The following is a 23,721-nucleotide window of genomic DNA, read 5'->3' on the forward strand; positions in this document are numbered from 1 at the left end:
CCTTCCGCGCAACTCCCTTGGAGTTTAATTTACTGAACCATTTTCTCCTGTATTATTTCCCTCGCTACCTTCCCGGCGGAGGACGAGGCCGGCTGCGCGCCTCTCCGGAGGGGATCGATAACTATCGATCCCTCGCGCTTCTCCCGCGGCGACCGCTCAAGCCTCTTCCTTTAATTACGTCTCCCCACCGCAAACGCAGCGGAGCACGGAGTTTTCCCCTTAGGGCCGCTGGGAGGGTCACCCCGCCGTCACGCCAGGCGGCCAGCGGAGGAAGGCCTCGTCTGTAACGGCTCGCAGGCCCTCGGGCTCCTTCCCCAAACGGGACGCGTCCTCCCCGCCAGGCTTGACGCTGCCCCGGCCAAATTTTTCGTTGAAGCCGCCGCTTTAGCAGCGCGCAGCGGGCGGGCTCATGGCGCCGGGCGGGAGCCCCCTCGGCGTCGAGCTCAGTCCGCACCCGCCGCCGCCGCCGACCGCCACCACCACCACCACCTCAGGGGCGGGAGCCGCGCGCGCGACGCCCGCCCCTCCCCCCACCCGGCGCGCGCGCGCTGCCGCCTCAGGCGCGAGGAGGGGGTGGGGTGGAGCCTGTGCCCCCTCCCCCAGCAGGTGGCCCCCGCGCGGCGGTTGAGCGGCCGGTGCGTGACGTCAGGCGGCGGGGGCGGGGCGCGGTGCCGGTGCCGGGCGGGGCCATGGCAGAGCGGGCGGCGGCGGCGGCGGCGGCGGCGGCGGCGCGGAGCGGTCCCGGTAAGCGCGTCCGTCCCCGCCGCGCCGGCAAAGCGTTTCCCTTTTCTCTCCTTTCACCCCGCCGCTCTCGGCGGCTCCTTGCGCCGGGCTAGCGGCGGGTAGCTCGCTTCGCCTCGCCCGCCCGCCCGCCCTGGCGGCTTTGCGGCTGGCCGGGTGCCGTCCGCCGACCGGTCCCTGCTCGGGCTGGACCCTGCCGGCTTTAGCTGCCTTCGTCCCCTTTGCCCGTCTGCCGCCTTCCCCGCCCGGCCGCCACCTCCCTGCCCTGCTCGGCGATGCTCTGCCTAACCCTGCTCGCTATTCTTTATTATTTTCTTTCGTTCATTCATTCATTTCATTCATTTTTGACCATCGCTTGACCGTCGCGCTCGCGGTGCTCTCGCACCCGCTCGGCGGCTCGGTGCCGTGCCGGTGTGCCGTCGGGGTTATTTTTACCCCGCTGAAGGTCTTCGCCCGCCTGCCCTGCTTTGGAGGCTCCTTCTGGAGTTTCCCGGCCGGCGGCAGGGGCTGGGTGTCGCTCCGCGTCTGCCCCGTCGCCCTACGGGTTGGAGCCGGCCCGCTGTTGTTCTCCTGGAGTTAACTGCCAGTCGTTCTGGGGGGAAATCTCATTATTTTAGGGACTCCCATTGGAGAACGGGGTGGAAAGAGGATGGGTGTCTGCTTCCGCGGGAGATGCACGTCCCGAAGGCGACGGAGGTGGACATGCGCGCATTGCACGTGGCAAGGCCTCCCGCCTCTTCGCCGGGCGGCTCCTTGGCCTCCCGGCACGTTTTTTCCTCACCGACAGCCCAAAACGCTGTGTTGCGGTCGGACCAAATCCTTAGCAGTGTGAAAGCGTTCCCTGCCAGGAGCAAAGCATGAACAACTGACCCACCTTGAGTTTGCCAACCCTCCCTCCACCCCGTAGCCCAAGAGGCACCTTGACTGCCTGAACTACAGGTGGGAACGGCCGAGGTGGGGTTCAGGCGAGCTTGTCTGCGTTTAGGACCCTGTGGTGCTCGTTATGGGGTGCTTCATGCTCTCCCCTTCTCATTAAGGTTGCTGCTGCTTCTGAAACAGTGGCACATCTCTCAGGGGCTCCTCGGGTGCCTCACCTGTGTCCGTGCTTGATAATTTACCAACTTCTCCTTGATCATGAGGATTTTTCTAGGAGGAAGAGATGCAGTTCTGAGGACGTTGTGAAACGGTGTATTTAACAGACTCGAGAGAGTTTTACCTGGAGCTTTGGTGAGCTAGCTTTGCTATGAGGGTGCTTGCTCTGCCTTGAATGTTTTTTCCAATGCCAGTTCGAAACTGTTAGAGAAACAGTTGCGAGCCTGCTGAGGAGAACTACTGTTTCAGAAAAGGTCCCTAAAATTGCAGACAAAGAGTTAACCCAGCAGTTTCCATTTCATGTCACTCTTTTCAATGCTACTGCCGTAGAAATTGGAGATAATTCCCCTTAGGCCATCAGCATGCTCACCACAGCCCGAAACAATGCCCACGGTGGTATTGCTGATCCTGCCCCGGCATGCGTCCTCCTGGTGTTTCCCCAAACTCACCCCTGGTCCTGGCTTGTCTCGTTCCTTCGAGCCATCCCTCTTTGTGCAAGGTGTAAGTCACCTTCTCTGCCTCTGGATGCCTCTTCTCTTCGGCACGTCACTCCTGAGCCATCGGCTCTATCTCTTCTCTAGCACAAATGGCTTGGTGAGCCTTGCAGGCTGCCTTGGACGTGACTTGCCCGCTGCGGGTGAGATGCAGAGCTGTTGTGAGCTGCTCTGGAGGGTTATGGGGTAGATATGGGGTGGGGGGGAAAACAGTGAGGGGTCAGCAAGGGCGCTGCTTGGGGGTGCTCCCTTGGCTGTGCTGCCCAGGCTCCTAGGCAGCTTCGTAGCTGGGAATGCAGCTAAGCTTATATATATGTATTTTTTTAAACTTTTTTTTTTTCTAGTGGACTCTGGGGAAAGAGAGGACGTAGTTGACAGTGGGCTCACGAGGAGACAGGCATAGCTAAGAGCTTGGTATGTTAGCTCTGATTTTCTTGTAAGCAGTGTAATAACTGAAGAATAGTGTGGGTGGGCACCTGGAGGTATGAATGACTTTTCTGGAGACGTGAATGTTTGCAATCGTGTTCTTAAAATATGTGAGACACCTACAGCTTTGGTTTATTGCCAGGAAAGCCAAATAAATAAACATTGATTTCTCTCTGGTTTTACACCTACTTCTGGACAGACACATTTAAATCTTTGCAGAACCAGACTGTCTTCAGCATGACTCGCTCTGCTCTCCAGCCCTTCTTCCTCATTATCGGCGCGTCTCGTGTGTGTGTGTGTGCGCGTGTGCTCACCTCCGTTACTGCCGGATTTCTGGCTATGGAAGTTGTCCCAACAAATTCCCATTATTCTCACTTCTTGAGGGTCACTTGGACTTTGTTTTCTTTGGCAGGCTGTGCATATGTCTGGGGGTTATAAAATAGCAAGTACCTTGTTTGTGTGTGAATGCTCGTTTTGGGTCCCTGGGGAGACCCTGCGGATAGCCTGTCTCCTCAACCTGGACATCTGAGCTTGGCATAAAGCATTGCAGGGGCAGGGAGGCTCTGAAGGCATTGGTTTTTAGGGAGACTTTTGAGCTTTTAGAAAGTTCTCGATGAATAGAAACTGTGGATTCACATTTGAAAAAAAATGTACTAAGGCTTTAGAATAGTGCAGTGCAACTGTTCATGTAGCAACATGCAACTTAACATTATATTTTTATGCCACTTTTTTATACAAACCTTTGTATATATAAGTATATGTGCAGGGGTGTGTGTATACGTGTGTTTGTGTGGATGTATATGTACATGCCCTTACATACACACATACAGACACCCTTCTTTTCCTGCTAGGACTATCCACAATTATTTTCATCCAACACAGTGAATGCCCAGGTAGAGAGCATATTTGATGCTGTTTCTGTCTATCTCAGCGTTGCAAGCAAGAAATTTCTTACCAGAGGACTGTGGACCAGTCCAGTCAGTTCAGGTGTGTGCCTGGGGAGGGCAACTGGCTTCTCTCCCTCTGTTCCTCTCTCTAAGGCAATCTGTGTTTGTTCTCAGTTTTATTTATTTACTCTGAGCCTGGAGTGGATCCTCTGGACCTGAGAGTATGCATTTTGCTTTGTTTGAGGAGACAGGTGGCAGCCGTCCAGCCTTTAATGGCATCAAATGTGCTTAATGTGAGGTAAACACAGTGCATTTAAGTCAGCACTTAGCTACCATGCTGGTAGGCATGGCACCTTGGAAAGATTCATCCTGGACTGATGTAGCATGAGTAACAGAAATGGAAAGAAACTTGCTTCAGTGTTTCTGACAGGGCTCTCCCCACGATAGCACTTTGGCTTGTTGGATCCTCCAGCCCTGAGTCCCTCGGTGCCAGGGAAATGCAGGATGGGTTAGGTGAGGGGTACGAGATGGGGCAGAGGTGTGTGCAGCCTGGCCAGGGCTGTGGCTCCAGGTGGGGTCTGGTGTGAGCCGCAGCTGTGGGAAGGACTGGGAGATGAGGTGGGTGACGGGGAGAGGCAGCACTGCGTGCACCGCAAAGTCAAGCTGCAGCTCGGTAATTGTGCTGCTCTTCCAGGGACGTTACGATAGTTCCTGAGTAAATGTCCCTCCGTATCTCTGTAGAGTTTGTTACACTCTCATTGCTGCTGGAACTTGAACCCACTGCAAGCTGTGTCATTAGAGGTGATAGCAGATGGATGGGTTGGGTTCTCTGATAAACAGGTAAATAAATGCCCTTTCTCTGAGCTCCATGCTAGTCCATTTCCCGAACTGAAAGTTTACTGTGTATCTGAAATGTTTGGGCACCTCTGTTATATATCCCTCAAGTTTATCTCATATTTGTGCACTTTTGGGATATTCCAGCAGGAAAAGGTAATCTGGAAAATTAAGGGTCTCATGAAGAGCTGTTTTTAATGAAGCAGCCAGCTTGATTTTGGAGACGTGATATTTGGATACTGCTGGGAAGGTTTCAGTCCCAATGCTGAACTCTGTTGCTTGCTCCCCACTGTAACTCGGGCAGGTCTCATCCTACCTGGTGTTGGGAACCTTCCAGGAAATACAGAGCGCTTTCTGCTCCCCTGGTCTTTGGCATCCTGCAGAAGAGTGCCCAAGTATAATGACTTCCCTTCCAGAAATGTTACTCGCTCATTCACGCTCCGTTGTTTCTTTTGTTCTGACTTTCAGCTTGCTAATAGTGTGGAAATCTGTCAAAGTGAGCCCCAACCTATCCACGTTTAAAGACCTGGCCTCTTGTGGTAAGGGGAGGCCCTGCCAAACAGGGTCCCCTTGTTTATGCTGAAGGAGGAAGGCGGGGGGGGGAAAGGATGTCAGCTGGGGAAGGTAGGAAGAGAAGTAGAGATCATAAGGATGAGGATCAGTGTCTCCCGCTCTGTGCAAAAGAGGAAAGGCTAAAGCGATGTGATAACCCACGTACCATCGATTCTTCTGGGCTTGGAAGAACCACCGCTGGGAGACTCGGTTGGTCTTTGGAGCCAAAGCAGAGAAAAGCTTGGCTCTCTCTGGTGCTTCCCCTGTTCAAGTAGCTACTGCTCCAGTCTGCGAGGGTTAGGGCTGGATTCGGCCTTTAGTAAGGACTTACACGGGCTGAAATCCCCATCCTATGACCTTCCTTAATCAAGAAGGCACTGAACTGTGAGCACCTCAGCCAACCTCAAGTGCTTCACACAGATGATCTCTATTTTATCTCTCTTTATGCATGAAACATAGAAGGAGAGAATGGCATCCAGGTGCTGGAGTAAAAGCTTACGTTCCTGGTTCTACCTTGTGGGTGCTGGGTGACTCAGCAATGTGAAATTGCCAGAATTGGGTGCTTTGCATTACGATCGGAAATTACCTCTAGGTTTTCCTGATGGCGTGAGGCAGCTCGTTTGCAGCTGAAGCTGTGGTGATGGATGTGACCCATTTGCCCTGGCTTAGGCATCTCAAAGTGAGAAGTCTAGCCTGAGCTAGTCCCCATAAATTAGTCAGTCTCCACCAAATGGAGAGAACAGGCACCTCCGGAACAGGTGTCACTTCATCGTGAGATAAACCCCAGACACAGGACAGATAGCTTTAGACCTCTAAAACTCAGATATCCAAGTCTGAATCAGTTAAGTGAGCTGAATCTCATCTAACGTTTGCAAACTCTGGCTTTTAGTTCTTTTGCCTTGATCTTTCCTATTTTAACGTGACCCTGCTGTATTCCTATCTTGCAGGGCCTTTGTGAGACATAAATAATGCTTTCAAAACTTTTCAGGTCCCCAGGTGGGAGATGTTGCCGAAATGCAGCTACAGGGGAGCGTTTGCAGCCCGTTCTCCTGTACACACAGAAAGCTGGGTTAAAATCAGCCTGTTAATTTTGTTTTAATGGCTCTAAGCAATGGTGCCCCCTTGTCCCTCCCTTCCCCCTCCCCGTACTTTTGCCAACATTTAATTGCTCTCAGTCTGGGGAGATGGTATCTCGTTTCAAGGTTGAACTTACCTAGCTTCAACTTCCAGATATGGGATATGGTTACGCTGTTGTCACAGAGGGGAACAGTCGTTCTGATTTCTTGTATGCGGTGATTGAATCGCCTCTTAATCTCCTTTTCAGTAGCTTGAATCCTTTGAGTTGCCTTTAACCTCATGCTGAAAGGCTCCTGTTCCACCTTGTATGATTTTTGCGGCCGTCTGTGGAACTTCACCTGGTACGACTGCGTCATCCTTGCCGTCTGGATGCAGCTGTCTAGCAGTGACCTTAGCGATGCTGTGTGTTGAGGCAAGATTGCTTCCCTGCTTCCAGCCGACGTTCTTCCCGTCACGCATTCACGGACTGCATTTTCTGTTCTAGTTTTGCTCTGATGGCATGTGCAGAAGTGAGTTTTATAATCAAAATGTTACATGCTTTGGAGAAATCTGGGTAAATGCCGTATCAAGGCAGTTGCCTTTGTCAGGCAGCCTTGTTGCCCTGTCAAAGCAAAATAAGTATTTTAAACAGACCCAGTCTCAGGAAACTCTGCTGACTGATTTAAATTTTACTTTTAGTCTTCAGTTCTTGTATTTACCTGAAATTTTTGTCCTGCTGTTTTAGTGGATAGACCCCAAGGTTGTCTGCTGCTCCTGGATGCTGACTTTAATTTTTTGTTTTTTTTTTTTTAAAGCACTGGGACCATACTAAGTTTTCCCATTTCTCACCTGTTTAAATGCTTTAAAATGCTTTATTTTAACAGATGTTTAGCAGATAGTGAAAACTCTATTACTAGAGGTTTTTAGGACAGGTTATGCGAGAAGCTATTGGGAAAGATCCTGCCTTTGACAAAGGGGTGCACTAGGTTAATTTTTAGACTGAGTTTCTCTCATCCTCTTTGGTAACCATTTTATCCCATCCCCAGCATCATATAGGCAGTACATAATTGCTGCTTTGTCCCAAATACAGAACAATAACTATTGAACTTTTTTACATTTTGTTAATATCATCTCATTTCCAATTTTGCTGATGGTATCTAACAGTGAGGCTAACAGCTAGCTAACTCTCTATTCTTAGTATATTTTACAAATGCTTTACTTCATAATTAATCCCAGTGGCCATTCAGATCTAATGGATTCCTTTGGAGGCCCTCATTAGTCATCCCCGCTGTTAAATTTCTCTTCAGTGCCTTTTCTTTCTCCTCTTCCTTTACTTTGTCCTTCAGAAAGATTATATTTTCATGTGTTTTCCACATCTCATTTTCACCATAATGGTTTTTGCCTAACATCACTCTTACCAGTTTCCTGGGCTTGTGACTTTTGGGGTCCATGGTAGATGTTTTAAGCGAGTCCTGTACGCTCAGTTACGCTGGCAGGTTTTTTTCAGCTTTATAAAACTCGCCCTTTTAAATTAAGACGTTGCATCGTTATTTTGGGCTCACTGCTTCTATGACTAGTACAGAAATGGGAAGAAGCTATAACAGAAGAGGACTTTCATTAGAAATGGCAGTTCATTTTGCCTGCCACTGTGGCTTCATCGTTGTCATGTAGATCTGCTGCTGCTTTGTATGCAATTAACACTGAAGCATGGGGTATTCCATAGCCCTCCTAAAAGAGCCAATCTTGCAAGTGCCAGGGGCTTTTCATCTGAAAGATTTATAAGTGCGTTTATTGGTTTTGTTATTGATTATTCATTAATTGTTGCACTGTGGTATTTTTATTTGCCTCTCTGGGTTTATGCGTGTGATGCATCGTGGCAAAATGTCATCCCCCTTATAGCAGTGTAGTTGAATGTGGTAGAATAGAGTGAAACTCAATGCAAATAGTCTTCAAGTGTCTTTCCCACCAGTGATGAAGAAACCATATGTTTTTAATTACTGTTGAGTATTTAAGCGCTAAATCTCCTCTTTCTGCCCTGGCATCTCCATACTCATCTCCTAACCAATCACTGCACTTTTCAAAACTCATCAAGCGCGTTTGCCAGGCAGGTGCGATGCTAACTGATGTGATCCAAGATTTGCACGGGGAAGTCCCTCTGAGTTTTCTGTGATCTGCACTAAGGCAAGGTTAAACAGCGATTTGCTCTGAGGGCTTTCCTTGCAGAATTGTGTGTAAGGATTTACATGAGCAGATTTCAGTTCTGCTGAAACGTGCTAGAGCGACCTTGCTGGAGATCCCTGCCCGTAGGGCCAAGTCAGAAGCAGTACAAGCTTCCCCCCTCTCTTTACCAGCAACTTTCCCTGACCTGCAGGCTGTAAGTGGAATTAGTGCTGCTTGTTCCTGCAGTACTTTGCATCAGAACTAAGGCTGTCTTTAAAAAGCAGCCAGCGTGGTTGTGCTTGGAACAACCAGCTCAGTTTCTATATTATACAAAACAGTCATCTCTGTAGGAAGTGGGCCAGCCCACGTCACTTCAGCATCTGAGTGCTACATGACTCTTAACGTACTTATCCCCAGGATGTTCCTGGGAGGAAGGGACAAAGCAGGGGAACTCGAGAACAAACTTCCCAAAGCATGGAGGCAAGCATCCCCTGCCCTGCCAAATGGCAAGTGGTGTCTAGGTATGTGCTGGGCGCGTATGTGCGGTAGGACACTGGCAGGGATGCTCACGTAGCATCCTGCAATGACTGAATTTGCAGCTGCTCTGCGGTTGCAGATGCTTTTGCAAGGAGGCTTGGGGAGAACAGTCCCGCTGTGGGGCACGATGTGGACCTGCCACGTGCCTCCCTGCCTTCCGGTCTTGTGTCCTTAGTCTTGCATTTGGTCTTGTGCTCTTAGGGCTTTTGTTGCAGGCTGTGACCTGTCTCAGCTTAAAAAAAAAAAAAAATTAGCCTCTGCTGCCCTAAGCCCTTGTCTTACTCCCAGGTTACGTGGTAGGAAACTTTCCAAGTCCACACAGTTTCCCTGTGAAATGGTTTGGCCATCTCTCAGCTTCCACAGTATGTGGCAGGATCCCTCTGGATTGAGACAAGAGTGAACAGCCCTAAGGTCGGTAACCATCCGTGTCCATCTGTTCCTGCTGCTCTGATTCTGTTTGCACAACAGTTCTTGGTTACACCTGATATTACAATGGTGTTAATGACAGGGTAACTGATAAACCTGCAGCAATTAGCTATGTAAACTAAGATAAAAAGGCTAATCACATTCCATGTTTTGGAGCCCAAACTGATTCCTTATGGAGGTTGAGGATTTATTTTCCATGTCTGTAACCTGGAACCAACAAAGCGTATAGCTTTGTTATTCAGGGCTTCTCAGCTTCTTCTGCAGGCACAGGCTGGATCAAGGCTGGAGGGAAGCAGCTGTTTCATGTATACCGGCACAACCTGAGCAGAGATGGGACTGGTGGATAGAGGGCAGAGGCCTGGCAATGAAATTCAGATGTGCAGAAGCCCATGCTGGCTCCTGGAAGGGGAACAGGTTTGCACCTCTTCCTAAGGTCATAGCCTAACTATGCTGTGACAGGAGCTGCTGCAATGGAAATCGTGCAGTGGGTTGCACCAGCTCCTCTCCCAGTGGCGATGCTGTCCATGTTCCCTGGGACTCCTCCCTTTCACTTCTATTGTCATGCTGTTTTCCTCTAGAAAAGCCTTTGAATCTTTGGTACACTTAGCCCTCCCCCAAGATCCCCTCCCCAAATCCCTTCCTGAAGGAAACCCAAATCTTCTAAAGACTGAGTAAGGCTTTTGCCAGCTAAAACTTGCTCTCCTTCAGCACGTGAAAACCTGCCTGCTGCATGCTGTGGGACCTGCCAACTCTTGGCTTATGAGCGAGGAGTGAGTTTGTGTTTCTCTTTGACCTCCAGGAGATGAAACGTCGGTGGTTTGCTGGAGCAAGGCTTTTTCAGGTAGCAGTATTTTCGCTCCACCGCCGCTTTCTGTGCTAGTTTCTCAAGCGACAGCTCTCTTCTGATAACAGATAGCCGAATTCTGCCTTCACTCACTATGAGGGGTGTCACAGCTATGTTTCTGCTCGTGAATGAAGCAGGGCCAGGGCACAGCCCAAGTGTTGGCACCATTGCGTTCATAAGCGTGGGTTTTGCTTGGACCATCTAGCACTTTTCTAGGTGAAGCTTGACCATGGTTCAGGGCCGATATGGGTCAGGGACTGCTCCCAGAGAGAAGTTGGAAAGTGGTCACCCAGCTGTAGGGAGTAGGCAAGTTTAGCTGGGTGGAGGTGGTTTGTGCCAAGGCAGCTGGTGTAGGTCATTGCTAGAAGAAAGTCCCTGACTCATTTATTTACTGGTCGGATGAAGCCCATGTGGCCTGTGTCAGCCTGCTGAAAGGCCACTTTTTCCAAAGCTCTGCCAAATTTTGCAGAAGTGCCCAGCACCTGCCTGGGTCTGCTTTGCCTGTGAGAGTTGTGATTCTCCCTTGACCTGCTCCAGCCCCCAGGATCGCTGTCCTCACTTGTGGCTCCAGCAGCTGGCCTCACTTCCACAGGATTTAGAGACCGGCTTCCCCCTGACTGCACTTCAGTCGGACGATTAAATTAAATCAGAGCCCGTTAACGTTACAGTCTCCAGCCAGCAGTGATTGTGCACAGTAGCAGCAGTGGGTTGTGTGACTCACAACTGGAGAAGCTGCTGGGGAGTACAATCTTGGGTTCGTAGCAAGACCTCTGTTATGGTTAGTGAGGCCTGGTGTCCGCCCCAGACTGCCCGCGGACTGGGATCTGCAAAGAGCAGGCATGGGCTGGCTCTTTGGGAGAGAAATTCAAGACATGTATCTCTCCCCTTCCCTGCCTCTCACTGCTGTGCCTCTGACACTGCTGTTGTCTCTGGAAGGAGGTATCCCCAGCTCCCGAACTGCTGCTTTTCTAGCCGAGAATGACCACATGCTTTTCGGGTTGGGCTGTTTCTGTAGGAGAGGAGACAGAACGAAGCACGGGCTAGATCATGCTTGTGAGCAAGAGAAAAATCATCTCGCTGCTGCAGCGTAAATGCTGCTGATTTGAGGAGGAATTGCCTGACTTGATTCGCTTGGTACCGTTTGGTACAACTTAATGGCATGGCAGGGTCATTGCGAGGTGAGAAAACAGGCAGCGCGTGCCCCAGAGGAAGTCCCAGGCATCGCTCTCGGCAGTTAAGCAGCTTCAGGAGATTTTCCAGCATTGGCTGATGCAAAATGCATGCCGTAGAGCAGCCTGCGTTGTAGGGCTGCGAGTGGGGAGGGCAATGCAAGGGGTGTGTAGGGCACCCAACCAAATGAGTCACCTGGCTTTTTGCTTCTAAAAGACCAGAGAGAAATGTTCTGCTCTTCCCCCCCAAGCCTGCTGTACATGCTGGGCATGCCGCTGCTTGGTGTCTGAACCCATCGGCTTAGGGACCCCGGGGCTATTCCTGAAGGCCAGCAAACCACTCTTCCACAGCAACGGCCTCCTCTGCTTGCTCACCTGGGCTAGGGGAGAGCCAGGGCCCTCATGGGGAAAGGCTGTGTGGTCCATTAACTCACTCTGCTGATCTGTCCAGTCCTGTGAAATACGGAAAGTTTTGAACTATTACAGAGTGCCTTTGGGTAAAGCTAAATTAAACCCTGGCCTGCTGTGAGAAGGCAGGGCTGAAAATGTAAATGCAAAAATAGGTTCCAGCTAAAATGACTGCAAGGACAGAGGGTAGGTGCTGAGCTTTTCAGGATCTGATTCAGCTGGGGCTGGTTCCAATTAAAATGAGATCAAGGAGAAAGGGAAAAAAGTTGTTTCTTTGCCTGTCTTGAGGGTATAAAGCAGCTGTCAGTACTGCAGGTTTAAACACTGGGACTGTTTCAGGTGTCTTCTGTAAGCAATGAACCTGACAAGGAGAGTATTTCAGATGATTTCTTTAAGAATGATGGTACTTCCGCTTTCTGGAAATTTGCCTTTTATTGTTTGTTTATTTTTATGTTTCCAGGTTGTATCAACTTTAGAAAGCACTTCCCCAGAGCCACTCCTGAAATGAACAGGCTAGCATGAGTTTCCTCCCACATATCTCCCAGGCTGAGTGTGGTCAGAAGTGCAGAAATGTCACAAATTAGAAAAAAGTGTGTGCTTTTATTAAACCTGTAAGTATGGAGCAGACTATTGCTATTTCTGTGAAGTATCCAATGCACAGTGGTTAGAGCCTCATTTACCACCAGCCATGCTGCTTCTGAAAGAAAGAATGGATTTATTTATACGTACAGGTACATCAGCATTCCCATAGATGAGGTTAGTGCACCAGAAACAGTACATGCAAGTGTCATAAAACCAATACTAGATAAACTAAAATAAAGGCTTTATCTTAATGCTAGCTAATAGCAGGGGAGAACAAATCCTTTCCCCAGAGCTTCCCTGCTTGCAGAGAACAACGTTCATGTCAAAGCAATTTGATCCAAGGACTAGTTAGTTGATTCACTTTCCTGTGGCTCTGTTCTAAGAATGAATATCTGAATGTCACCTCGTTACAGTGCTGCAAGATTTATGGCTTATGAAATCCTCATTTCCACCCAGGAGCTGTGAATGTGCTTTCTCATTGCTCCGGCTAGGAGCAGACCAGCAGGTACTGCGGTGCAGGGCTGTTAGTAGGTCACCCTGATAGCTGGAAAAGACTCTTTTATGACAGCTCTGATTTCTGTAGCAAACCCGTCAGCTGGGAATGGCTTGCACACTTGTGTGCTATGAAATGGCCTTGGCGCGCAGGTGAGGAGCAGCCCTGGGAACAAGCAAGGGCAGATGGAAGAACACAGCAGATGGGAGCGGGAGAGGAGCTGCATAGCAAAAACAGACTCTGTGGTCAGCCAGGTCACATTAAAATGTGGCTAAAAACCAGTCACCAAGTGGCAGAACTGTAAAGGATGGAAGTTGTCCAATTAAATTCTCTCTCCTGGTAGTTGAGACTGTGACGATTAATTACACCAGGAGCTTCATTAGTTCTCTGTTGCTGTGAATCTCTTTCCTGACGCAGCTGGGGATGGATACAGCCAGGGAGCTGTGGCGAACGGAGGCAGCTTCTGATTTGTTTTAAATGAAATGATTTGTTTTAAATGAAATGTTTCTACGTTTACCATGTGGTTGCTGTTACCTGACTTCAAGGGGTTATTGCCTTTCTAAGGAAGGCTGAGAATGGGGAATGAGTATTCTGGGAAATGGTGGGGAAGTGGGTTTAGGTGTGGGAATAAGCAGGGGGGTTTGGGCTTACCGGGGGTTTGGGTTGGTGAGGTAAATACCAAATAGCTGAGGATTCGCTCCTCGAGGCAAAACGCTTTACTGAAAGTAAACCGAGAAGTTTTAGTTCTCTGATGAGCTGCTGTAATAAAAGCAATAGGAATAGGTGTGGAAAACACTGCCAGTGACGTGAATCCAGGCCGCGCAGCGGCTCCTGGCGTCCGTTCTGGACTGGAGGTGGTCTGGCTGCCTGAGTGGTCCTCCAGGATCTGCTCCTGGGGCTTGCCAGTCTGGTCTTCGTGGGCTCGTTCACAGATCAAGAACAGCAGCAACCCTCACCGTGGTGAGGGCCCTCGCCCGCGAGCAGAGATGTCCTGGCTCTGTGCTTCCCTCTGGTTATATTCCAGCCGGTGTGCCAAGGTTGACCCGTGGCTGAGCAGAGGGCTCTCACCGCCTTGCTATAATGTATTTTGGTGTTCCTTGCTGTCTCCCAGTGATGCTGTTCGTATCGGGGTGAAACTACCTGAGCTGCAGTGTCGCTCAAGCTCCGTGCCAGGGGCACTTTGGATGTAGCAGGAGCAGGTACAGGTCCGTGGGCTGTTCAAGGAGAGCGTCCAGGCTGCTGCTCCAGGCAGTTATAAGGGAAACAGGCACTTCACTTCTGAGCAGCTGGGTCCTCGGGGGTTTGGCTGCATACGTGAGAGATGAGAGCTGTGCCTGGGTGTCCCTCGTTCGCAGAGGGTTGAGGGGATGCTGCAGGACCAGTTCCCAATGTGCTTACAGCTACGTGAGCAACGGTAGACTTGGAGGCCCCATACAGAGCTTTCCGTCTGCTGGAAGGTTATTCCTCGTTCCTCTAAGACTGCACCACCATTTTCTAAGCTTCATTGAGATGAGTCTTAAAAAAAGATTGTTTCATATGCCTATTCCTCTTTTTTTTCCTGTTTGCTTTATACCCGAGGTCAGTCTTGGACTCCCTGGTAAAAGAGGCAAACAAGGAAATATGACAGTACTCTCAGAAAAAAACAGTGCTGTGTTTTAAATGGTGACTGTGAAGGGATCACGATGCGCACAATATCATTATTATGTGCGTCTCCTCTACTACTTGAATAAGAAACAGTGAAATATGAAATGGCATCTTGATGTGCTTTATTATATTTGTGGAACAATATCAATGGTTTGACTTTTAAACTTGTCTCATTTAAATGCTAGCTTCCTCTGAGTCTTACCTGGTCTTGTTTTTAGGGGTTCATTTTGCTTATTTAAAAAGGAAAGAAAACAAAACTTTTAAGCCTGCCATCGCAGTAATGACACAACCTCACTCACTTCCCAAAATACCTGCTTGACATTAAGCAGGACAGATGTCCATGCCAGCTGAGTGCCTCGTCTCTATTGGGTTTTGTTCATGGTTAGTAATTGGGGCAAAAAAGCCAGTTTTCCAGAGATGAATAATGAGGAAAGGCATCGAAGCCTGCAGTTCCTCTGGCTAAGCCTCACTGAGCAGTGCTTGCTTGAATGCAGGCTTGAATCTACTTGCATTTCCCACAGCTGTCCAACACCGTGTTTTCTGCTGAAATGGTCCTGGCGTTGCATTTCATGGGGAGGATTTATCTAACTTGGTGACCACGTCTAGGTAAAAAAAAAAAAAAAAAAAAATTCCTCCTCTTGCCGAAACTGCGGACAGGAGGAGTTCCCAACGCTGATTCGAATGGGGAGGCTGTCCAGGGTGAGGAGTCATCATGCCTCTTTCTGCTCCTTGAAGAAGCCTTGCAGCCTTGCTGCTGGACTGCCCCTTGTTCAGGCAGGCGATTCCCCAACTTGCTGCTGGCCACGTGCTCCATGGAAAGCATCCAGATGCCAGCACTTGCACACGCGCCGCTGTGAGGCCTTGCCCGTCCTCCTGACTCGGTTTTGGTTTCTTGAAGGAGGTCGTCTGGATGCTCCTGTGAATCTCTCATTTATTCTACGCATCATTACGTGCCCCAGCGCTAAGGCCGGTGCACAGGCAGAGCAATAGCTCAGGGTAAGTGACTCAGTAAATAACAGCTGTTTAGCAAAATATAAATGCTGCAAAGAGCAGTTGCTGAACTTTGATGATGGCAGAGATGCACACAAACAAGATCTGCTAGCGGTGCTGATCAGACTGCTAGGAAGGAGTTTGATCACTGTACTTGAAGGCCCTCATTAGCTTGTGTGTTTATAAAGTGCAGAGGCAATGCTACATTCAGGAAAGGCTTTCACAGTCTTTGTCTCCTTAAATTTAGAAATGCCATGATCCCTTCTGTTAAAAAGATGGTTCTAAGGACAAAAAAAAAAACCCCAAAACAAACAAAAACAAACCAACAAAACCCCAAACCCCAACCTCTATGCTTGAAAGCTAATTACTGTCTACTCTTCAAATGCAGCCAAGTGGGCAGAGTACATTTTAGAAGAAGGGAACAGGTTTCAAGGAAATGCCACTCAGCGCTTGCAACATCTTTTCAGTATCCACAAATGTGCCTTTGAGCAGATACCAGAAGCACTGCTGGGATTAGTGCAGCAGCAGAACAGCGGGGGAAAAAAAACAGCGAGTTCAAAGTCTGGAAAACTTATTTTCTCCTTTTTCCATCTATCAGAGCAAGGGCTACTATTTTTGCTTATTTCACCTGTTTTATTGTACCAGCACATTGCAGACTGAGGAGGGAAGGGTAGTCAGCAGCAGGAAGCGTGGCACTTTGTCTGTGTGCCACTGCACAGTGCATGACGGCTCCATCCTGGTAGGCAGCCCAAATTCCCAGAGCGCCTGCCTACGCTGCCGGGTGCACGGGGCTCCCCGACGGTGACTGGGAGGACGTCTGAGGTGGAGCCCGGTGGGGAAGAAATCCTCCATACGGATACCACCAGTCAAACTCCCATGTAATGACTTGTGTGGCCTCAGGGGATCGGAGGCACCCCTGTTTTGGAAGCTGTTTCTTGTGCCCTGGGGCCCTGTAAATGGGAATAGAGCTCTATTTGTACAAATCCCCTATGGTTTTGTGCTTATATCCTGGAATATAAACTCCTCTCCTGCACTGGCCTCTTTTATCTGAATATATCCTGTGTGTCTGCTACTGTTCAGACAAAAAAGTCTTTATTGCCGTCACATATATTCGGCAGCCTTCCTTGATCCCAGAAAAGTGCTGTAAGACCTACACATGAAAAGCACTCTAGAAATATAAGAATTTTTCAAACAGTAAATATTGAAAGGGGGAAAAGGTAAGTCTTTGAGACTTGGGTCTTACAAAACAATTTAGCCAGGTTTTCTTGGCATGATTCCTTCTGCAGAAATGGGTATTTCGCCACCCACTGGAGCCAAAAGTCAAGAAGTGGATTAGGTCTGCTGCAATTGCTCTATCCTAATCACTCTTTTATTGCCCTGTGTAGAGCAGAAGGGATATTACAGAGCAGTATTTGGCTGAATGCTAAACCTTGGCAGTCTAGACCCCAGGCTGGTGCAAAGGAGCGTAGTTGCGTTGCTCCCAGTGAATTGGGAGAGGTTCACATCAGCTGAAGCCAGCGCCAGCTGATGATCTGGCCCTGTGTTTAAAGCATCATCGGATTTCAAAACAAAGCAAAACACCACAAATCTGTAGCAGCCCCGTGGTTCTGCCTTAGAGCTGCTCTGGCCCTCTTTGTCCCTTCTGGGCACCCAGTTCGTGAGGGGAGCAGGATCACGCATGGGTCAGATGATCCTCTTATTAAGGGCTCATCTTAGCTGCAGTAATAGCCAGGCAGCAGGCAGACAACGCTCGCTGCTCCTGTGACTCGCTCTCTGGGTTTTGGTGCGTGTGCTCATTTGTTTGCATCTCTTTTTGCTGAAAGTGAGCCCAGGTTGTGGACCACTTGTTCTCCTGAGTTGCCGTAAACTGGCACAGATAATGCTGGATGATGTCTTTAAAGCACAAGACCTCCACGGTTGCGTGGGACAGAGCTTGGAGGGGCACTGCCATGGGGGACAGTCACAAGCAAGGGCCCTGGAGGATCATGGAATGATCCAGGGAGGATCAGTTGCTCCTTCTCGGTTTCCTCATCCTGTTTAAGATCCCTTCTTGCATGAAGATTGGAAACGTAGTAACTGTCTTCATTGCATCTAGACAGCAGCGTGGATGGTACGCCCCAAAACAGATTGCATGCATGCAGTGGGAGCCTGCGGCACAGCAGACTCAGCAGGACTGAACGTGGTTGTTGTTGCAAAGGAGCCAATGATGAAAACTGGCTTTGTCATAAAAATGCAGATAGACATCCCTGTGATAGCCCACTCGGTGGCAAAGTGGCTCCAGCTCATGCCTTTAACCCCTGGATTTCCACCCTTTCTCTAAGTGAGGCTGGTGATGTGTGGTAATTAATACATGTTGAAATGTGACGGATGATGAGGATGGTATTTCTGGGAACTTTTTTCAGCAGCATTTTAAATCTGTTTCCTCCCTCCCTGCAACGCCATTAAAATTTAAGGGGAAAGTGGGAGGAATGGAAGAGAATTTGCTATTAAAGGCTTAATTCATTTTAACCTCAAGCATTAGCTAGAGCTTGTGCAAACCACTGGCAAGGCAATTAAAGTGATTTTTTTTAATGGGTTATTTTTCTCGCCTCATCAGTGTGGGAGCTAAAGATGCCGAACTGTGAGCTGCCTGGGCTAGGGGCCCATCGTTTTACTGTGCTCCTCTGATGCTTAATCCCTGATTGGGTTTCATGCAGGAGCACGAGGCATGACTGAGTCACAAGAGGAAAGGCACAACGATGCCCTTGAACAGAACATGGAGAGCAAAATGTTTGGGCTTCAGTCCCTGGGTCTCAAGCTTGAATCTCTCTTGGAAAAAGAAAAAAATAAAGGACTACTGGCATTGCCGTGTCCAGCTTATTTTGAAGTTGCTGGGTGTTTTGCAGGGTTAAGCTCCAGAGCTACCCAGGTTGCCAGGAGCAGCAAGGCTGTGGTGCCATGTACTGTACAAATCTGCTTAGCGTGCTTGAACTCATCTGGAGGCCAAAGCATCTCCTTTTGGTACTCCCAGGACTTGAGTCAGCTACTTTAAGTCTTGATCAGGCATGTCTACCTACGCCTCTTGGAGTGACAGGTGAAATGCTACCTCTGGGTCTCTGCATAGCAAATAGCTGCTGCATCCCAGGTGACAAAGGATGGCATAGTGGTGGATGGACCTAAAACTCCAGGCTCCTTTAGGGGACATTTCTCTAGCTGTCTCTATAAAGCCTCTGCAGCAGACTCTCCAAACGAGCGGGTAAGAGCAAGGAGGAAAGAAGAAGAACCTGAGTTCCAGCTTTTGTAGGGAACAAGCTGCTTATTGTGGGCACGACAGGAGGAGGAATTGCCCATTTCACACCGCCTGGTGTCATTAGATCGTGCAGGCAATTTAAACAGTCATTTAGACCAAGATTAGAAATGTGTTTGTCCATCTTTTTCAAGTTGCCCTCCGCATGCTGCAGGATTGGTGTGCGGAGGTGCGCTGTGCACCTTAGGGCACCAGGCCCAGACCCCCACGGATTTAGCCTGTTTGCTGCGAGTGGCTACGAGAGTCACGTTTGTCTCTCGAAGTAGAACACAGCCCAGGCTTTTCGTTACCTCCAGTGCAGTAGGAGGAAGTCAAAGTGGGAGGAAGCTTGAGTCCATTTCACAACACAGCATTGAAGAAATGCAGGGGCAGGCTCTAGCTAAATTTGTTCCTTGTCTAACTCAGCCAAGAGAAACCAGAGATGAATCTGGCATGTTTTTTCTGTGCCGTGTTCTCTCACTCATTCAGCTACTGCTTGCCTGATGCACCTCTGTTGCCTTGCAGTCTCTCTCCGCATAGGTGGTTAGAGGAATGCTTCCTAAAAATAGCTGTCTGGTTTGATGTCTTTCTGGTATTACTCTGTGTAGCATGAAAAATCTGCTCAGATGGGCTGTCCAGCCCATTGATGTTCCTTTAAAATAAAGTTAAGCCGCATAATCTCATTATGGTAGTAGGCGATTATACTGAGAACAAGTATTAGCAGTGGTCGAGCAAAGCCTTTTATTCCCCATGTATGATGGCAATGGCTAAAAGTCACTAGCGGCGTTTTGTTTTTGCGCAGGCTATTTTAGGACCAGGACTTGCAACGTTTTTTTTTCTTTTAATTCTCTAGAAAAGTCTCCCGTGTTATTTTTGACAACGCCAGCACGTTTCTTCCACTGCCGCTGGCTGTCTGCTGTGCCAGCCGCAAGCATCCCATGAGTATGCACCACAGTCTCCCAAAATCTCAAAACTCAGAGGTATTAAAGTGAAGCCTTTTTCCGGGGGGAGAAGCGGGGAAGCTTTGTAGTGCTAAGTTATTAGCCTGGGAATCCTGATCTTCAGCATCTGTTTGCAGCTGTGGGACCTCGTCTCCCTGGCTCTTTGGGGAGTCAGCCCAAGGAGAGAGCTCAAGTCTGGCACGTTCCCTGCCCCGAGTCCCCATCCTTGGGAAGGCCCTGACTCCTTTCGTAAGGGAAAGGCAAACGGGATGTATGATGGCAGACAGACGAGTTATGGAGTTCAGCCATGGAGACCTGCAGTTTTGGCAGTGCTGGGAGACCACGCGGGCCAGAGCTGTGTGCCGGGAAAGCCTGACCGAGTGAGGGCTTGTATCTGTACGGAGGGAGGGTGAAGGCAGTGTGGACTGGAAACTAGGCTCAAGCCCTTGAACAGGGGTATCGATGCACTCTGGGAGGCTTAATTGCCTGAACCCCTGTATGTGAGAATCTCATAAACGTTTAATACCAAGGGCTGGCTCTATGACAGTCGCCAAATATCACTGAACTTATGGTAAAATACCACGTCTGGACAATCGCATGGATTTACGGTTCGTTCTCTTCAATGTTTGAACCTATGGCGGTGCTGTTTGTGATGGATTGCAGGTCACGATTCCTTGTGTGCGTTATCTTGTTCAACAGATCGTTTGTGCAATAAAATACAGCTCTGCCTGCCTCCCAGCACGTTCTAGCTCACAGCGTGTCTCCGAAACCTAAAGCCTATGGCAAAGAGCAGCGGTCTGAGGCTCTGCTTTGCTCAGCATAAGCACTCCTTCTTCTCAAGGCTGCAAGCAGGCAAGGAGCATAAGCAGTCAGGAGGAAGGTCAGTCCAACGAAGGCTTTCATCAGGCTCCCAGAAGGCTGTTTGTAGGTGGAAGTTGCTGTCGTTTGCTCCTTGACACCTCAAGGATGAAGGAGGCAGGAGCCTGCACTTGAAGGTACACTGCCACTGAGCTGCTGTTGATTCCTTGAGCCTTTAGTGTGTGCGTGGTGCAACACGTGGGGCGTGAAGGGGTGTCACCGTTACAGTTCTGGCTCGGTCACTGGGCAAGGCTCTGCATATCACGTTTTTACCCCCTTTCCTCTCTTACCCAATTGGAAGTCGCTGGAGCAGCTCTCTTCCTGGTGCTTTGGGACTGCAGTAGCGTGGGGACATGGCTGTGGGACTGCAGTGGGAGGAGTGAAGATGGGAGCGTTTTATGAAATGATGTCTGCAGACAAATGCAGTTCTTTTTCTCTCTCTCTAAAGCCTAGCCTCATTGTATTTCTGAGCTAAGCATGCAGACCTGCAAGTGGTCCAGCCCAGGGCCCCAGAATAAACTACAATACAGCATGAGATTTGTCAGTGAACAGGGAGATTAAGGGAGGGGTTAGGCATGCTCCCAGAGACACAAATGCATGCACTTTTGCAAGATGACAGCTTAGTGTGTTGAAATGAAATCTCTAGGGCTGTTTATATAAATATATATATTTATATATATATATATTTTTTTATCTTTCTACTTTTGCTTACCTTGCTTCAGCCCCACCAGTGATAACGCAGGCAAAATGCAAACCCAGGGCATCTTTGGGAAAGAAGGCCCAGCTCTCTCTGAAGAAGCATCTGGCCTCTAAGCTGCAAAGGTTGGATTATCTCATTTCTTTCTTAGAAGAGGAGATTGTAAATGCCAAACCAAAAGGGCAAAGTGATTAGATATCGTGTTTCTACTCTGGTATATGGTTAGTGGAGAGATTTCTGAGTCATTGATTCTAGTAATTGTTGTATTTAAGTAAAGGAAATAATTCTGCTGTTTTAAAGTCAGTATATTTTTAGCCATTAAAAGCAAGCATGATATGGAAACTGCAGCTATTAAACCTGTCGCTGAAGAATGAGCAGGATAGAGGCTACAGGTGCACCAGAGGTACCGGGTGAGACGGCTGTCTGCCTCTTGTGAAGTACTTGACACGGCCAGGAAGGAAAGCTGCTTGTGCAGCGTATGGACCTCAGGGGATGATTGTGAATAACTTGTTAGATGTAAAGCTAGGTTTTTCCAGCTTAACAATAGCGTGTCAAACAAATGTTTTATTTAGATTAATGGCAGAAGGTATGTTGGCTGTTTGGTGTATGCACTAAACCAACATTTGTTCAAGGCATTATCTAGTTGCTCCCTGGCTGCAAACCAGAAAGCCCAATGTTTTCTCACGTGTTCAGTCCCTCTGGGAAAGCGACCTTTCCGCCCTTCTTATCTGTATTCAACAATTTGAAGCTCCTAGCCACGGTTGATTTACTGAGACTGTCTGTCTGACTGGGGGTCAGCTGAGTAGCTTTTCTGCACTATTGAAAATCTGTGCAAGTGTCAGCAAGTTCTTCATTGTTTTCTGTTCTTTCCGTGAACTAATGAGTGTTGTCTGAGTCTTTTTTTTTTTTTTTTTGCTAGTATAATTTGGCCTGGCCACAAGTGTGCTAGCCATTAAAATCAAAGGTCTTATTTTCATGGAAGAGGTTTGGGTAGCATAGGTGGCTTTGTCATATTGAGTGATACTGCTGCACTTTCTTCCACTGTGGTGATGTGTATGTGAAAATTTTATATGTTTTTCTACCATGCAAGCCAAGATTCTGGGATCATTTTTATGCTACTTCCCTTTGGCTCTACCTTCTCCTTCAGGCTCTTCCCACACAGTCACACTGAGTCCCCCCCTTTTGTCCGGGGGGACGGGTTCAGTTGCAGCAGAGGTGCAGTCCTATTTGGTGCCTTCTGGCCTTTGGCTGGTCGCAGCACTGCTTGTCTCCTTGCTTCTCACTGGGACCAGGGTTGCTGCGGGTTTCCATTAGAATCTTGGTATTAAAGAAATCTGAAAAATACTATTTTGGGGGAAATAGGTAGGTGATCCGTTCCTGAGCCGAGATGAGACTCCTCAGAGCCAGCAGTGCCGGAGCAGCGGGTGCCATACGTAGCCTCCCCGTCCCTAATTTCTGACTGTTGTGCTAGAAACAGCTCTTGCGTAAGAGGGTCTGATCCTGCCCGGGAGGAGGACTTTGCCTGTCATAATACAAAGGAGCTTCACTCGGAGGAGCTCAGAACAGTAGCCCTCTAATTTGGCAGGTTGCTTTTGTACGGGTCCAAGTGCTGCCTGGTGCCAGCAGCTCAGTGCACAAGCTTGTGCCGCTTCCAGGGGCCTTGGGACAGGACGTCGCCGATGGAGACGCTGGCACGGAGGTAGCTGAGGACACAGCTGCACACCAGCATCACTTGCTCCTTAGCAGGAGGGGCTGATGGGTGGGGATGGAGCCCCCCCACCATGATAGAAACCTCATGGTGCTGCGAGGTCCAAGAGATTTCAAAGCAGAGAACAAGATCCTTCAGTTTTTGGCTTAAGCTGAAGAAAACTAGGAAGACGTTCCTGCCGAACTTAGCAGCGGGAGCCCTTGTTCATTGATGGGAGTGTTTAATTAAGTTTCAGCTTTAAAACTATCGCTGCTCGGGGAGCGTAAGAGCTACAGGAAACTTGCCCGTTTTTCCTTCTACTTCGGTAACTCCGCTGCTGTGACGAAGATTTTGAGAGACTCCTTCAAAATGTGCGAGTCCTTCACAGGAGCGCTCTGTGCTGAATTTCCCTTCTGCGCCGGCTTCGTCCGCTCCTTGGGTCTTTGCTTCTTGGCTCCATTGGGGAAGACGTGACCTTTGCTGTGCTTGTGCACCACTGCGCCCAGCAGGGATGGTACTGCAGCACCGATAATGATGAGGCGGTGATAAAGGCCGTTTGAAAGGCTTTTGTAAGGGGAGGAGGCGAGGGAACTGAAAAAATGAATCGCATAACGCTCCTGCCCCATCTGCCCGATATGGGAATCAATAAGCTAAGTCCATACAATGAACGCAGCGGTAAAACCCCTGCTGGACCAGCCTCGCTTTGCAGCACGGTGTTTAATCTTGGGCCCGAGGCTCCTGGTTTGCAGGATCTGGCCCTTTATATTACACGCTCTCAAGCGAGACATCGCTCTGTTATCCTTCTTTAATTAGCACCTGTGGTGCTTTGTTAATAACAGACAGCTTGTTACAACACTTGAGCTTTAATGGATTCCTCCAATGAGAGAGCACGCCAGCGCTTTTAGCAGGTTCAGTAAAAAGGAAAAGCTTCTTACGAC

At 49.0% G+C, this 23,721-nt stretch overlaps 1 protein-coding gene across 3 annotated transcripts in view; it reads left to right on the plus strand.

The window, feature by feature from the left end:
- The first annotated feature begins 654 nt into the window (after window positions 1–654).
- The window catches only part of LOC138064157 (mitogen-activated protein kinase 4-like), an 86,584-nt gene continuing 63,517 nt past the window's right edge, over window positions 655–23,721 (plus strand). Inside the window, exons 1-2 of one of the 3 annotated variants that reach the window (XM_068925496.1) lie at window positions 20,414–20,536; window positions 21,122–21,221. The gene's annotated coding sequence lies outside the window, so the exon portion shown is untranslated. Of the gene's footprint in view, window positions 745–9,097; window positions 9,191–20,413; window positions 20,537–21,121; window positions 21,222–23,721 lie in introns of those variants that run through there. The other 2 variants (XM_068925495.1, XM_068925497.1) reach the window with 2 other exon arrangements.

The sequence above is a fragment of the Struthio camelus genome, chromosome W, assembly GCF_040807025.1.
Source record: "Struthio camelus isolate bStrCam1 chromosome W, bStrCam1.hap1, whole genome shotgun sequence".
NCBI lineage: Eukaryota > Metazoa > Chordata > Aves > Struthioniformes > Struthionidae > Struthio > Struthio camelus.